This window comes from Lactuca virosa, chromosome 7 (assembly GCF_052849685.1).
Source record: "Lactuca virosa cultivar CGN04683 chromosome 7, Lactuca_virosa_CGN04683_v6, whole genome shotgun sequence".
Classification (NCBI taxonomy): Eukaryota; Viridiplantae; Streptophyta; class Magnoliopsida; order Asterales; family Asteraceae; genus Lactuca; species Lactuca virosa.
Genome location: NC_136432.1, coordinates 177,423,413 through 177,439,285, shown reverse-complemented (window position 1 = coordinate 177,439,285; position 15,873 = coordinate 177,423,413). Strand labels below are relative to the sequence as shown.

General features: G+C 35.4%; 1 pseudogene; it reads right to left on the bottom strand.

Annotated features, from left to right (window-relative positions):
- Positions 1-3,048: 3,048 nt before the first annotated feature.
- Positions 3,049-5,083, bottom strand: LOC145124092 (polyphenol oxidase I, chloroplastic pseudogene; annotated as a pseudogene).
- Positions 5,084-15,873: the final 10,790 nt, after the last annotated feature.

Sequence of the window (15,873 nt, the reverse complement as noted above, 5' to 3'; positions counted from 1 at the left end):
CTCGTAGGCCAGTAGTCCTCATAAAACTTCTATAGCTCAGGGGTCATGATGGCTACCATGATGCAAGCAACTTTTTTTTTGCATCATCGTAGTGCTTTTGGTAGGAGACGTATTCTCCAGGAGTAGCTTTTCCTTCTTTGACTTCAATGAGTTCCTTTTCGAGAAAATACTCTTTGTTCTCAAATCGAAGGGCCATCTTTATATTTCGCATCCAATCATTATAACTAGAACTATCAAATATGACTTTGGAGCATATAGAGGGAAAGGAGAAGTTATGGTGGTTGGAGGAGGAGGAAGCATAAGCATCAGTTAGAGTAGACATTTATAAAAGGAAGGTAGTTTTAGTTAGATAAGAATAATCCTTAATATACTAACCCAAAATAAAATATTAAGGCTAGGATCCAACTATATGATTCACAAATTAGAAAACGGATGTCGTAATCAAATTGTAATTTTATAAAGGTAGGTAAATGACGATTTACCAATTTCACCAATAGGAAACAAAATTAGGTTAAGTAAAATTCATAGGTCTTTTGAGATTCATTGAAACTGTTTAATGGCATGTTTAATCTCAGATTATGCTATTCTATTTGTGACTGGGATACCGTGGATCACAAATAAGATGTGAATAACCATGCAAATGTTCTTGGTAACCTCATTGTCATTTATCATCCCAATTGGTGTGCTAGTAAACCACACATGCTCCATCAATAATGATAATTTATGAGATACCTATTACAACTCTTTATTAGTACATATTAGTGTGTTGGTTAACCACACAAGCTCCACTAACGACTTATAAAGTGTAATGTGCAATTTGATAGGTTAGCATACTAATTCACATTTTTCCTAAAGTAACTAGATTTGGGATTTAAAAAAAGGTTCTAGTACTTTTTAATATCATTATACTTTTAATGAGAATTAATGTCCTATCAAGTCCGTTCTGCTAACGACCCTCCACCAATCAAGGAAGCGGTGGGTGAGAGTGCACACACATTTAATTGTCATTTTATAGGCAGTTTCCTTATACTCCCTTATAGACCGACTTCGTGAATGAGGCATACTAGCGACTTGACTGACTTAGTCTTATACATATAATATATTAACAATTATTAATAATATATAAGGTGTATTTTAAACAAAATACCAGGTTTATTCTATTTAAACTTCGAAATTAATAAAACATTAATTTAAATTCAAAAATAAACCAAATGATTTAATATTTATCTATTAATTAAAAATTAATTAAATATATTAAATCAATTAAGGATTAACTAATTAAATTAATCAAATAATTTAATCATAATCCTTACCCTCTAAATTTTAGAAAATTATGGGTATAAGATTTATCCAATTTTATAATTATCCCTTTTAATCAAATTAAACTAACAATTATCAAAAATAGAAAACCCTAACCATATAACAATTTTTGAAAACTTGGGGAGGAAGGTTAGTGTTTCAAAACCCTAACCCTAATTTCGAAATCCTAGAGGATGGGCTCGGGTTTCGAAAATCCCTAACCCTAGTCGAAATTCTAAGCCTTTTAGGGTTTAATTTCTATAAACCCTAATTGATCAAATTAAACAATTATAGCAATTCAATAGAAAACAAACCAAACGCTCTGATACCACTGATGAGATTTAGGTAAAACAAATAAACTTAAAATCCTTAAGTTCACATGCAACCTAAAAGGACCTATGTTTTCACTATTGAACCTATAACTATGAACATCAAATAAGAAACCCTAAGAACCCTAGTCGATTTTCGAAAACAAAAATCAGGGTTTAGGATGCATACCTTAATTGTTATTGTAGTAAATAACAACGATCCCTTCTTGTAGATATCTTGGAAGCAAACACCACAACTATCGTGTCTCTAATAGAATCACACCCAAAATAGCAACAAGATGACTTAAGAGAGAGGAGATGGGAGGCTTGAAATTTCGGCTATCTCTCTATAGAATGGAGTGGCCAAAAAATGAAGGTTGCGGGGTCCTTTATATAGTGGTACAAGGATGCCCCGGATAGCCCTAATTGAAATATAATAATAATATTTCAAATCGGTAATTATCCAACTCCTTATTTATCCACATGAGATATTCTAGAAACCCTAGAATATCCTCCTAAACCCGTCCACCACCTTTGTGGAAGGTTTTGGAGCCTGATGTTCAACTATTGAACAATTGCACTCTAGACCCCACACTTTTAATTAATTCAATTAATCCCAAAATTAAACCTAATTAATTTCTGATTAATTATTAATTAAATAATATTATTTCTAATTAATACATTATTCTCATAATATATTAATAAGCTATTTATTTCAATTTATTAATCTCATAATAAACTAATCTCTCTCTCTCTCTCTCTCTCTCTCTCTCTCTCTCTCTCTCTCTCTCTCTCTCTTTCTCTCTCCAAAAGTCATCATGTCCAATTGCTAGGTTTGAAGGCAAACCCAAAAAGACTGTGCTAATATCAATTCAAATATATACAAATTATAGTTATTGGCTTAGACACCTAATCCAACAATTAAAGACCTGATTTTTAGTAGTGATAGAATCGTGTGATGGTTCTTTATCCTATAAATCTAATAAAATATCTATCTAAGGTCGTATCCAATGGATTGAAGTCAAATGAGATCAATGGATTGTCACATTTACATTCCACTCACTATACAATTTTACCTGTTAAAGTCTACATTTCATTAAACTCAATATAATTTAATGAATTTTCACATCATTTATGTGTGTGTGAGGAGAGAGAGTGTGTGTGTAGAGTTCACTGATCATTAACCGACAATGGAGATTTTGAATTTAATAGGATTAAACTCCTCATTAAACTACCACCGAAATGGTCTAACTTCTGTGTGGATTATCATGTACGAACCACTGAACCACATAAATCCGTGTGTTCTCACTTTTCTTTTTATCCTTATTGTGTGTTTATCACGTTATCCTAATATTTAATTTGTTGCTAATGATCCATTTTGCATGTCGGAATGCGTCGGGTGGCTAATTTGTTTATGCCAAGATTTTCTAGCAGTCGAACAAGCAAAAGATGTTGAGTGCACTCCATTTACTCGTAGAAAAAGGACACAATGAAGTTATTAATATTCGTACATAAAAGTCGCAACCATGCAATGGAATGCAAGGTCTACGAATTATTTAAATATATACCTTATTGTGTAGATAAGATTACATGGTTGTTTAAACAATAGGAACCAACTCCACCTTGATTTCGTCAATGGTGAGATCTTCGGCCCCTACCTTTGGCACCAATGTCACCAAAATATACTCATCATCCTCGGCTCCGATGTCCTCCAAAAGCTCTGTTAAACCGAACCTTGCTGCACTTGTCATTAACTTTTTGTGGCCGCCATGGTGATGAGGCAACTGTGCGAAACTACCTGCAAACTCGCTCTCGGATGCAGAGCTTGCGGGAACATCATCTTGGTCATTAACAAACACATCAAACTTGACGAACTTGGAGACATTAAACTTGATTCCTTTGATCAACAACTGCTCAGTCGCTTTTTCCTTTTCTGATTGGCTTCGGTTTTTTGCTGGCCGCTTCACAAGGACCTTCTGTATCTTGTCTAGCTTAATGGGGAACTTCACGTCCGGCACTGTAACCTTTTCAACAGGTTTCGTGGTGGTGTCTGGTTTGGTATGTGCAACCGGTCTGTTCTTCAGCCACGGGAGTGGAGATAATTCGAAATCATATTTTAAGTTTTCAATTTGGACACAATCTTTGTTGTAAACACGTACAAGCTCTTCGTTTTCATCATAAAACACGTATGATGCATTAAGCCAATCAGGGTCTGTAGGTTCATTGTGTCCTTTGATGCCTAAATCCTTCCATACTTTCCACATACGGTCAACATTTGCATGGTGGACGTAGAACGCAGGATCGTACCCCGCAGAGTAGAAGTTCCCCATGTCCTCGTTGTTTGGCATTCTTGGATTACCTGTCCATCTGTGCATCGCAGTGTGACAACCAGCCTCTATTGATCCGACAGATGGGTCACTATTTCCAAAGGGGTCATCTCCAGCCCGAAACTCGCCACCAAAGAAACTTAACGGGTCAGTAGCGTTGCTGACCATCTGCTTATACATTGCAGCAAGATTGGTGCTTATCTGTTGAAGACAAGGAGCGCCACTATCTGATCCATTGTAGTCGAGATCGACAACTACTTCTGGTGATACATGGTTGACGTTGCGGAACGCGTCAAAGACAGGGTTTCTCTTGCCGTCGGTTTCAAAAAATGCTGGAAATGACATTCCGGCGGGATTGTCCCAGTTCCAGTAAGGTAAAGCGAAAGTGGGATCATCAATTAACTTCCCGAGGATTCTCTCGTAGAAATACAAGTACCAACGATGGAAAGGAAAGAAGAGCCATGAGTTGTGAATCTGGAGTTGCTTATCAGCATAACCACTCGCGACTTGAGTATAACCACCGTTGCAATAAGCGCAATGAATTTTAGCTTGTTGAACGAAACTATGTGGGTGTTCATCTGGGAGATCTCTCATCGCTTGGATTGCTGCTTTGTACTTTGCCACGTACTCGGGGGTGGCTCTATGTGCCGCTGGTCTAACCCGGATTGCGTTGTCTTTAGGGAACACAAAGTCTTTCGGGGTTGTGGTCATCATCGGCGGACAACATTGGTTGCTTCTTACGGAGTCCTGCACGTTGAAGCCTTGCTCTGACGGGATGCATGTGGAGATGTCAGGCGTGGTGATAGGGGCGGCAATGGCCGCCGGAAGAGAGCTGAAGTTGACGGTGCTGTAAAGGCCACCGAGTCCCAGTAGCAAGTTCCTCCGATCTACATTAAGCGTGTCGAGAGATGGTTTTGGCAGTATAAGGTTTTTGCTATCTGGGACTAAGAGTAGCTTCTCATTGCCATCTGGTGCGACGTTGCATGAGACTTTGAAGCGGTGGTTTTTTTGGGGGTGAGTCTTGAAACAGCGGCTGGAGGTGGAATCTGGCAGTTTTCTTGTGGTGTTGGTGAAGGTGTTAACAAGTTGGAAAGAAGCCATTGTTATCTGTTTTGGGTTACTCCACTCACTTCTTCGATCTACAGGCACGTTTTATAGTGTTTTTATTAATTACCTTTTTAAATTTTTATTCTTTTTTGTTAAATTTCCCAATGAAACAATTGCTGGTTGTATTGAAAATTAGATCAAATTTATTTGAAAACTATAATTAAATAAAAGATGAATTTCCAGAAATACACTAAAAACATGTCTAGATATATTTAAAACGTGGAAAACTTATTATTTTGCGAATCGTTTGACTAACATGTCTATGGATATCTCAAAAACAAGATATATTTTACTTTTTTCTTTTTAAAGTATGTTCCCTTTACAGCTTGATTTGGAAATATATATCAACACTAATTTATTTGTTTTTTTTTTTGTTTCACCGGTAACCTTGGTAGCTGATTGGCTAAGAGTATAGATAAGGAAAAAAGATAAAGGGCTTGGGAGTGTGCTCAAAGGAAGCTGGTGGATTGGAAAGTATCAGAGAGGTTTGCTGAAAGGACATTATACATAAATAATTTAGTCACGTATTTTGGTTAATTATACGAATAAAAGAGATAATTCGCTCATTCACTATATTTTTTGTTTTACTCTCTCTCAAAAAGTTTTATGTAGCTTGAGAGTGTTTCAATGTTTTAGGGTTATTTGAGTTCATCACCTTGCAGATTCAAAGAGATTCTATGCTTAAAAGTTGTTCAGTTGATTCGTATAATGATAATCTTTTGTATATATTTGTAATTATACGAAATATTTAATGGAAATATTGTTGGTTTCAATCATAATATGTACGAAGACCTAAAGGTTTGTGATTTTTCAAATTCTCAATAAGTTGAAGAAAAAGCTAAGTGTTTTTCCGGTCTAGCATAAGGAAGAATATTATTAGATTTACGCTAGACAAGGAAAATTCGGTCGATAATTATTAGTACTAGTTAGGGCATCACAATGCATTGAACTCTATAGAGTTCAATGAATTGTCACATCATTTTGTACAATCCATACAACTCTATCATTTTCTTCCTACAATACATTAAATTCTATAAAGTTCAATAGAATATTGAAAAATGTAATTTATAGTATAAATTAAAGAATTAAAAACTTTTCTTTTTTCATTGAAGAGTTCAATAACCATTAAACTTTAAATCCATTGAATGTCAAGATGGCATCTCCTAATGGTATTGTTTCATCCATTGAATGACACCTACACTTGCCATCACATTCAACTCTCCTATTGAAATTACCATTGTGGATGTTTTTATGGTAGTTATGGGTTAGGACAGTTACTAACTTCGGTTGTTGCCTTTGAAACGGTGATGGTGTCTTCAAGAGTTGAATGGGTTTTCTCAAAGGACAGTCTATTATATATATATATATATATATATATATATATATATATATATATATATATATATATATATATATATATATATATTGTGTGATTATGTGACTAACTCTTGACCAATCTTTTAATAAATGTATTAGTTACATAAACATGGAAAATTAATTAATTCCTTATTGATTTCCCTATTCTCTTGTATATGTTGGATATTTTGATAACCAAAACATAAACGCGGAAGCATAAACTTTGGATATTTAATCTCGAATCTGGTTAAAAAAAACTTGAACAAAATGAAGGATTCATACATGATTTCATTATGATCTTCGGATATGAAGAATTAGGGTTGGGTTTTCCAGTTGATCTCAAGATCTCTCTTTAAAATCCCTCAGCAAACCCTAAACGAATTTACATGTGTATTTTCATATGTGTTGATTTGCTCCTCATCACATATATTTATAGATGGATATAAACCCTAATGTGAGAGATGGAAGGGATCTTGAGGATCTTGAGTCAAATCGGCAACTCAACCCACAAGGTAAGTAAATATTTTATAAATCGGTCCATCAGTAATTTATATTTTTACCATAATAACTGCATTTAATAATAACATTACATATATATATATATATATATATATATATATATATATATATATATATATATATATATATATATATATATATATATGATGTTATCCCATAATTATCTAACAATCTCCCACTCGACCACAAATATATAAATGTACGTATAATTGTATAAGTGCTTTAATGAATATTATCATAATATTGGTGCCCTTAAACAATCTCGACCACTAATCATAATAGTATAGGATCAAAGCAGTCTTCATTACAATTTACGTAACTAAACCTATCAATGGTCACATATACATATATAACTAACGACATATATTAAATATGATGTGTGGTTCTAAAATCTAAATAGATTTCCAACGAGTTCCTCTTTAACTTAAAGTGAGATCAAACTTCAAATAAGTGCAACTAATAATGGAATTAACCGAATTCTTAATTTTGTACAGAAAAACATAATTGTTCTTAAACAAACAATAAAACTCCCACTAAAACCAAATATCACACCAACGTGTGCCGTATGCTCATGAAAGACCAAGGGATGTAATCTCTTTATTAACGGATCCGCTTTCATGGAGTTTTTTCATATGTGCTATATGTATTTCCAGTTTGCACTATTGTATTAACATAAGGAAACTTGATGTCAATATGCTTTGACTTAATAGAACTTCTGTTATTGGAATATAACATTGTTGACTTATTATCACAACTTTAATGGTCTTTCAATACCAATAATGTGTAGCCTTGTAACAAATTTTTGCAACCATATTCCATGATACAAATTATTCTGCCATTATGGAAGAAACTACCGAAGTCTATTCCATGAAATGGTTCATCATGCTAAAATGTAAAAGCACTACTACAAAACGTCACATAGAACTCGCCATATAAGACCCGGTATATGAAAAAAACGGGACATATTATGGAAAAACGGGTTTTATAAAGGGGGGAGTTATATGACCCGGTTTAAGGTATGGAACCGGGATATTTGACTGAACTAAACAACCCGGTTTCTAATGATACAACCAGAACTTTTAGTTGTAAAATCATATGACCCGTTTTGTAAATAAAATTGTGTTCTATGGCTATGGGGCGTAATGGCATATCATATTTTGATATCCCGCCACCAAGTTTTGATATCCCGCCTATCAATTTTTAATATTTTGATATCCCTCCATTTGAGTCGGTATACCAGTTTAAAGCTTTTCTTTGCGACCACTACTACTGAAGCTTAGAAAGTTAGGAACCACCAAACCCCAATACTCTTAAACAATGTGAATTCGAAGCTTTATCTCCGCTATTTACACTAGAGCCACACCAATCGATTTCCCCAATATAGAGATCAACACTATTGAGGTATAATTTCGTCTGAAACTCATTCTTTATGCATATAAATTTTTGGAATCTATTTAGATGACCTGAGTCATCGATCCTCTGTTTTGATTTAATATAGGATCCGGACGAGTTCAAGACAATCCTAAAACCATGTCTGAAATTAACTTTGCAAAATGATAAGAAGCAATGTTTCATTGTGTTTGTGTCTAAATCTACACCCAATCATGAGCCAGCATACGAGATGGCACACAAAGTTTATGAAAAGCTTGAAGTTGATTTCAACTCAAGAACAAGGGAAAGGTAAAGTTGCATCCACTAATTAATCTATCACGGATTTCACTTTTTTAACATTGTATACTTCCATGAATTCAATTCATGGCTATTGGTTCACTAGGTGCTGCAAATTTGATCTACATGGACCCAAATCAACTTTTTTGGGAGACTTAGAAGTCAAAATCATGGAGTGCCTAAGAAACAACCTTGATAGACATATCTAGTAGTTCTACAAGGATAAGATTGGCACACTCAATGACCAACCTTTTATGCCTGTTTGGAGTTTATATATATTTTTTTCAATCTAAAGGTACATCCATAAATCTCTTTAGTTAATGTGATAACAAAATATTTTTATTATGAATTATAAAATAATTAGATCTATTTACATGAGAACCTGGCATTTATGTTTGAAATGCCTCGTCTTAATGAGGAATCACTGCAAGAATATCATGAATTAGAGGTTTGTTATATGGAAATAGGTGCTTTATATAGATGTTATATATTCTATGACTTTTTGCCACCTATAAAACTTTTTTATTCTCTTGTACCCAATACAGTCAACAATGCAGGAAAACAAAAGGTGTGTGGTGGAATTGACCATGGTGAATTAGATATGATTAACCTGCAATCCTAAACCCTAACAACAAACAACTGTTACAAATTGTTGAAGATGATCCCTTCAGGGAGTTTGAATTTCGACGATACCTTTTTGCATCTCAGGCTAAGGTTATTTAAATAATCTATGATATGTTAGGTTGTTAATAAGTTAATGTGGATTTATTGAATGTTTATTTTCTTTTCATGACTAAAATGTCCATTTTAGGTTGCATAAAGGCGGTTTTCATTCATAGTTAGCTTCTCGAAAACATTGGCTCTACCAGAGGTAGGCGAGGATTCATATCATGATTTTTTTAACTAATCTGTAATTTCTTATTAATTGTTAATGGCTATTCTCCCGAGTGTTTTTCCCTTCTGTATGAGAGAAGTTTATCCATGAAATCAATTGGCAATGAGATTGAGAAGGCAACATCATGCATTTAGCCATTACATAAAGTTTTCATCAATAAACTTATGATTTGAATTCACATAGAGTCTGATCTTTGGCAAATTGATGGAGATTAGCTACTTTGTTGGGTTTTTTTTTACCTTTAATACATTTTGGCAAATTTAGTAAGATCATGTTCTAAATGAATATTGTAGGAGAAGTTATTTTTGATAGGTAAATGTATTAGATGTTTTTTTTGGAATAGGTAAATGTATTGGATTATTATTATTATACATTTATATTTTGGATTCAGATTATTAAAGATGTATTGTTTTTTTTATGTTTTTATTTTTACTTTGAGGAGAAAAAAAAAGAAGGATTTTTTATAATCTATTGTATTTAAAAAAAATCAAATTACTGATGGATTTGGGATGTAAATTCTGTCAGTAGAAGGTATTAAGTTTATAGATTTAGAAATAAATATTAACAAAAATGTAAAAATAGTTAAAAGATCAGGTTGTATATACTATGAATAGGTATGAAAACAAACAAGCTTTGGAATAATAGAACCCGGTTATGCATAGGAGAACCGGGCTACATGGTCACACGAAAATGCTTCTATTTAGCGTGAAAGGACCCGCTTTTATACGTAAGAACCAGGGTATATTACATTAATAAGTCCCGGTTTTTTAACCGGGTTCTATAACCTTTTTCACATATGACTCTCCCCATAAAAGACTCGGTTGAAAAACGGGTTCTTTTAAGCTTTTAACTAGGTTTTTTTACCCAATTTGTAGTAGTGAAGTATCCCGATATGGATCGGTAACCATGTTGCCATCTAATAAAATCATATTCTTAATAAAAATGATCTCCAAAACATATGATTTCCAATAGTTGAGCATATATGAAACATCCCAAAAATACAGTCCAAAAATTTCCTTTTTAATTATTAATAAAACCATAGTTACCAAATCATCACATAAAAACCATAAGTCATTGTATCATAATCATCTGTCAAATATATCAGAGTATAAACATCCCAGGCTAAAATCATGGTGTGTGCACTGAAGTCATCCTGAGCTTTTCCCCTTGCTACCGGAAGTACATGAAACCAAAACTGAAAACTGTAAGCACGAAGTTTAGTGAGTCTCCCCAAACTACCACATACCATACACGTAATCACATAATCACATAATAACATATCATGGGACCCGCCCGCTACATCGGGCCCCGCCCGGCATCGGACAAGTCCGACATCGGGCCCCGCCCGGCATCGAGCAAAGCTCGGTGTACATATAAACATATCAACAAATACACATAAATAATCACATAACATAAACATATAAACATTCATCCCCGCCCAGCATCGGACCGAAATCCGGAAGCATACAAACATTCCTCGGGCATTGCCCGACATCGGATCGGAATCCGGAAAAATATAAAGCTACATCGGGTGCTGCCCGGCATCGGACCTTAGTCCGAAATATACTAACATACATAAACGGGCCGACATTGGTGCCTTAGACCCATTCCTACAGGAGGAAACTCGTCTCGCAAAGCTGAATGTGGAATCTCACGGTAAGGAATCTCTAAGGCTTCTCCGACGACTCCCCGGCTATTATTATCTCAATAACACTTAGTCAAAATCCAATTATTGTTTTTAGGGTAAAATGACTATTTTACCCCTTGATCTAGTTTGGACCATAACCTAGGCCCAATTCCATCTAACATTTCCAAGCCCATTAATGGCCACTAATGGCCCAATTTTCTAAATTGGGCCCAACTCCTCAAATGGGCCTTCCTTAAGCCAAAACATGCCCTAGTCCAATAACTAACTCCTGATGGCCCACTAAGGCCTAGAAGCTAAGAAGTCCAAAGATTGGCCCAAACGCCTAGGAATCTGAATCCAGTGAGTACGCGGGGCATACTCCTCTGGACGCTAAGCGTACAGGCTGCATGGCTTGTACGCTGTGCGTACGGGCTTGTACGCCCAGTGTACTACCTTGTTAAGACATAAACCCCAGAAGGGCTTAATCCCTTAATACCTTAAGCTCATAACACAGATCTAAGTCCACTAGAGTGTCTTAATCCATAAAGGCGATTACTTGGTGGCTTGGAACCCACCAAATGGACCCAAACTTGAAATATGACAACTAACTTCCATGGAAAGGACTAGAACCCATGCATGACTACAAAAGGACCTTCAAGATTGAAACTTTTCTGATATTGGGACTCATATAGCACTAAAGGTGGCAACCCTAAGCCTAGAAACGGATTTGAACCATAAAAATCCATTCTTGGAACCTAAAAAGGTCCAAACTCCATTAACATAGATCTAAGCATTCATGAGGCAAGTTGAGAGGTTTTTACCTCAAATGAGTGCTAAATTGTGATGTTATCTCAAATCCTTGAGCTCAAGCTACTCAAGTTCTTCTTCTTCAACTTCTTCTTTCTCCTTACAAGCTTCTAAACACCATAATGAGCTTCACAAGGCCAAAAACACACAATGATGAGGAATGAAAGGTTATCTAGGGTTTCTGAGGTTGAGAGGCTGGTAAGGAGGCTAGGGTTTGGGAGTTAATGTTGTATTAAATGGCTTAAACCTTAAAAATCAGGGTTTGGAGTTTTCCCGCATACGCACATGATCCCCCCCCCCCTCGCATCCAATGATGCACTACGCCCCGCGTACGCCAAGCTTACGCCCAACGTACGTCTTCGGGTAGCCCACTAACTATCGGCCCACTCACTTAAGGCCCAACTCAATAATCCAATCCTTAATCTCAAAGTCCAACAATTAATTATAAAGGAATTAAATAATTATTATTACCTTATGTCACGGGTGTTACAATATAGCCTTTTGTTATATATAGATATCTGAAAATCGATTTGGCTGCTTTCTTATGATCCAAACTTGGGTTGCGTAGATATCTGACCAAAACCAGAAGGATAAATTTACTCTCACTCAATCTGTGATACACAAAATCATCTACTGTATTTTCCTCAAAACCAAAAAGAGATAATAAATTGATGAAAAATGTGGTACCACGCATAGGATATCCAAAGTTGAGGTTGTTGAGTTTGTATATTCAAAATAGGAGATTGAATAACATTGTCGATCACTTATTCATACTATTGAAAGCAATAATAGGAATCAAGATTGATTCCTCCTTAAGGACAATGTTTTAACCTTGTATCTCCCCCAAACTTAACATCCACAAAGAATGTTGCTCTATCCAAAATACAAGGTCAACATCTATGCAATTGAGAACTAACATAATGCCCTCATTCCATTCCTTAAAGTTAATCTCATTGAGTACATGAATCATAAATGTGATCAATGTTAGAAAATATAATACCATAATTCAAACATAAGCAAATCTATTTTGTATGCTCATTAATCCATAAACCGTAATCATTAAATTCAATTTATGACATCTTTACAAGGTATCAACACAACATTAATATCAAGTCTTTGGACAGTAATACTAACTTGCAAGAGATATCATTATTTTAGAGATAAACATTAACAATAAATCATGTCAATTAACAAGCCCATATATGGATTGACTTATTAATCACATGAAACCAAAAAATCGCCACATGTTTATCACCATATATATGTTTATTTAGACAAATATCAGTCTACCTTTGGGTCGACTAATACCCGAATTAATAAACACATAAACTATAAATTTTGATAATACAGAATTGACAATATATCATATCAATTAATAAGTCCCTCTTTGGATTGACTAATTAATGACATGTACCCTAAAAATTGTCGCATATTTATCATCAAACATGTGTTTATCCGGCCAAATATTAACCTACCTTTTGGTCGATTAATATCCGCATTAATAGACACAAACCATAAAATTTAAGTTCTTTGTAAATTAATTTTCACAAAAGAGATTATTTTGGCGATATATTGTTTCGATTAATTACCCTTAAAATAAATAATATGTCATAAAGGAAATTTATCAATAACCCAAAATACGTTTAAAATTTTCCATAAACGTTATCGCATGTTTTCATGAAACCAAATTTCGATAATACAATGAAAAACATTATCATACAAGTTGACCATATTAAAATAACCAATTTAATAAAACGGTTCCATACAACGTTCGCGAGACTTAAATTAAATTGCAAACGAAAAAAAATGAAGTTCATCTTATTTTATACTCAAAATGAAATTCAATTTCATTGTCAACCCAAAAATATTTAATCCCCGCAATTTGAAATGAACTGGTTGAATTCACGAAAAATAAAAGGAAATCATAAAGTTTATTCGATAAATTCTTTATATAAACCAATAAAAAAATCTATTAGTTTATTTTAAAAAATACAATATAAAAAAAATCACAGGAAGGTCAAATCAAAATATATGGGGTTAAAAAAAATTACTTCCAAATTTACTTTATTATACATAACCTTAGGTTGTCTCCTTTGACATATTTACTTCCAAATTTACTTGTAACATCGCGAGATTTGGGTTAAAAAAAATTACTTCCAAATTTACTTGTAACATCCCGAGATTTTACAGGTATTCCGCATCCTCTCTTTTACTATTATTCCGTCATTTGTTGTCCCTGGGGTTGGAAGAGTGAAGACATTAGAAACCTGAGGGCTAAAGTTGCAACTTTGGGATCAAGTGAGTACGCTAAGCGTACATAATGTGCGTTGAGCGTACTAGGCGCGCCCTAGTACGTTGGGCGTACACTTTTGTACGCTGAGCGTACTCACGTCAGGTGGAAACCCTAATATTTAGGGTTTGAGTGTTGTATAAACGTCCTTATGAGCTCAAAACCCTCCATCACCTTAGCCTCCATAGATTTGAGCCGCTTTCCCCAAACTCTAACCTCTTTCTTGAGTGTGTGAGCTAAAAGAGTGTGCTTTGAGTAGTTGGAGAAGAAGGTTTACATAAAGAAGTTGGAGAAGGTGGACAAGCTTGTAGATCTGAAGTTTATTTGTGCTCTAGAAGCTCCAGAAGGTAAAAAGCTCCAACCTTTATGTGTATATGATATAGATCTAACCTTAGTAACTTTATGAAACCATTTCTTGTCCCAAAAGTCCCAACTTGGTGCATGTTATGGTTTGAACGAAATAAGTTGTCCTTTCAGACCCTAGAAAGGATCCTAAGGGATAAAAATGATGTCCCAATGGCTTAAAATGTCCCATGCATATAATAGGAAGGTCTTAATGGGTTAATACCATGTATTAAGAACTTTTTGGACGTCCAAAGTCTTAAAGTTCGAGACTTTATGGTTCAAAGACACATTTGGTCGATGGATTTGGAATTTGGGCTTAAGTGCTTAAGCCATTAAGCACTTATTACAGTTTTGGTAAAACCCGCATACGCCCCGCGTAAGATCTATACGCCCAACGTACTTAGTCAACCACCCCGATGTGGTCAACGCAAGGCGGAATACGCCCCGCATACACCCTCTGTTGGGCTTTTGACGAATTAGGCTTCAGGATTGGTCCGCCTTTGGACTAGTTGGACTTTGGTAATGGATCCTAGAATAAGGCCCAATTAGGGAGTTGGGTCCAATTGGGAAAATTGGGCCATTAATGGGCTTTGGATATATGGACTTTTAAGATCATGGATTTGGCATTGGGTCTTGGCCCAAATTAGAGAAAAGGAAATATTGGACAATTATTCTATGCGGGACCCTTGGGCAATATTGAGATCCCAATTATTGACTTCTTATTCGTTATTTTGGATAGTTCGGGATTTTCGGTGACACGGTGGTCGGAGACTTTCATTCCAGTTCCGCACTACTTGTGAGGTGAGTTCTTCTCACTATATTAATAGGGTCTAAGGCACCAATGCCGGCCCTTTTCGGATTTGTATCCGGGTTATTGCATGATATGCTTATTGATTTACATCCTGGTAGTTAGGATGGTGATATGCTTAATGACCTGGTTAGGTCGGTATCCTGGTATTTAGGATGATGCTATATTAGTGACCGGTTAGGTCTGTATCCTGGTTATAGGATGTTGCTATGAATAGTGATATGTTAGATCGGTTTGACTATTATATATGCTAGCGTATGATATTTATGTGCACGTGATTGTTTGATCGGGGGTTGGGTTGAGGTGGTCCTTCTTTGTGTTGAAGGCCAACATACCCAGGGCGGTCCAGATAGACTGTAGGCCATGCGAGGCAGTCCAGTCAGGCCGAAGGCCCGGCGAGCAGTCCGGATAAGCTGTAGGCCCTGCGAGGCGGTCCAAACGTGTCGAAGGCTCGGGAGCGGTCCAGATAGGCTGAAGGTACTGCGAGGCGGTCCAGTCAGGCTGAAGGCTCATTATG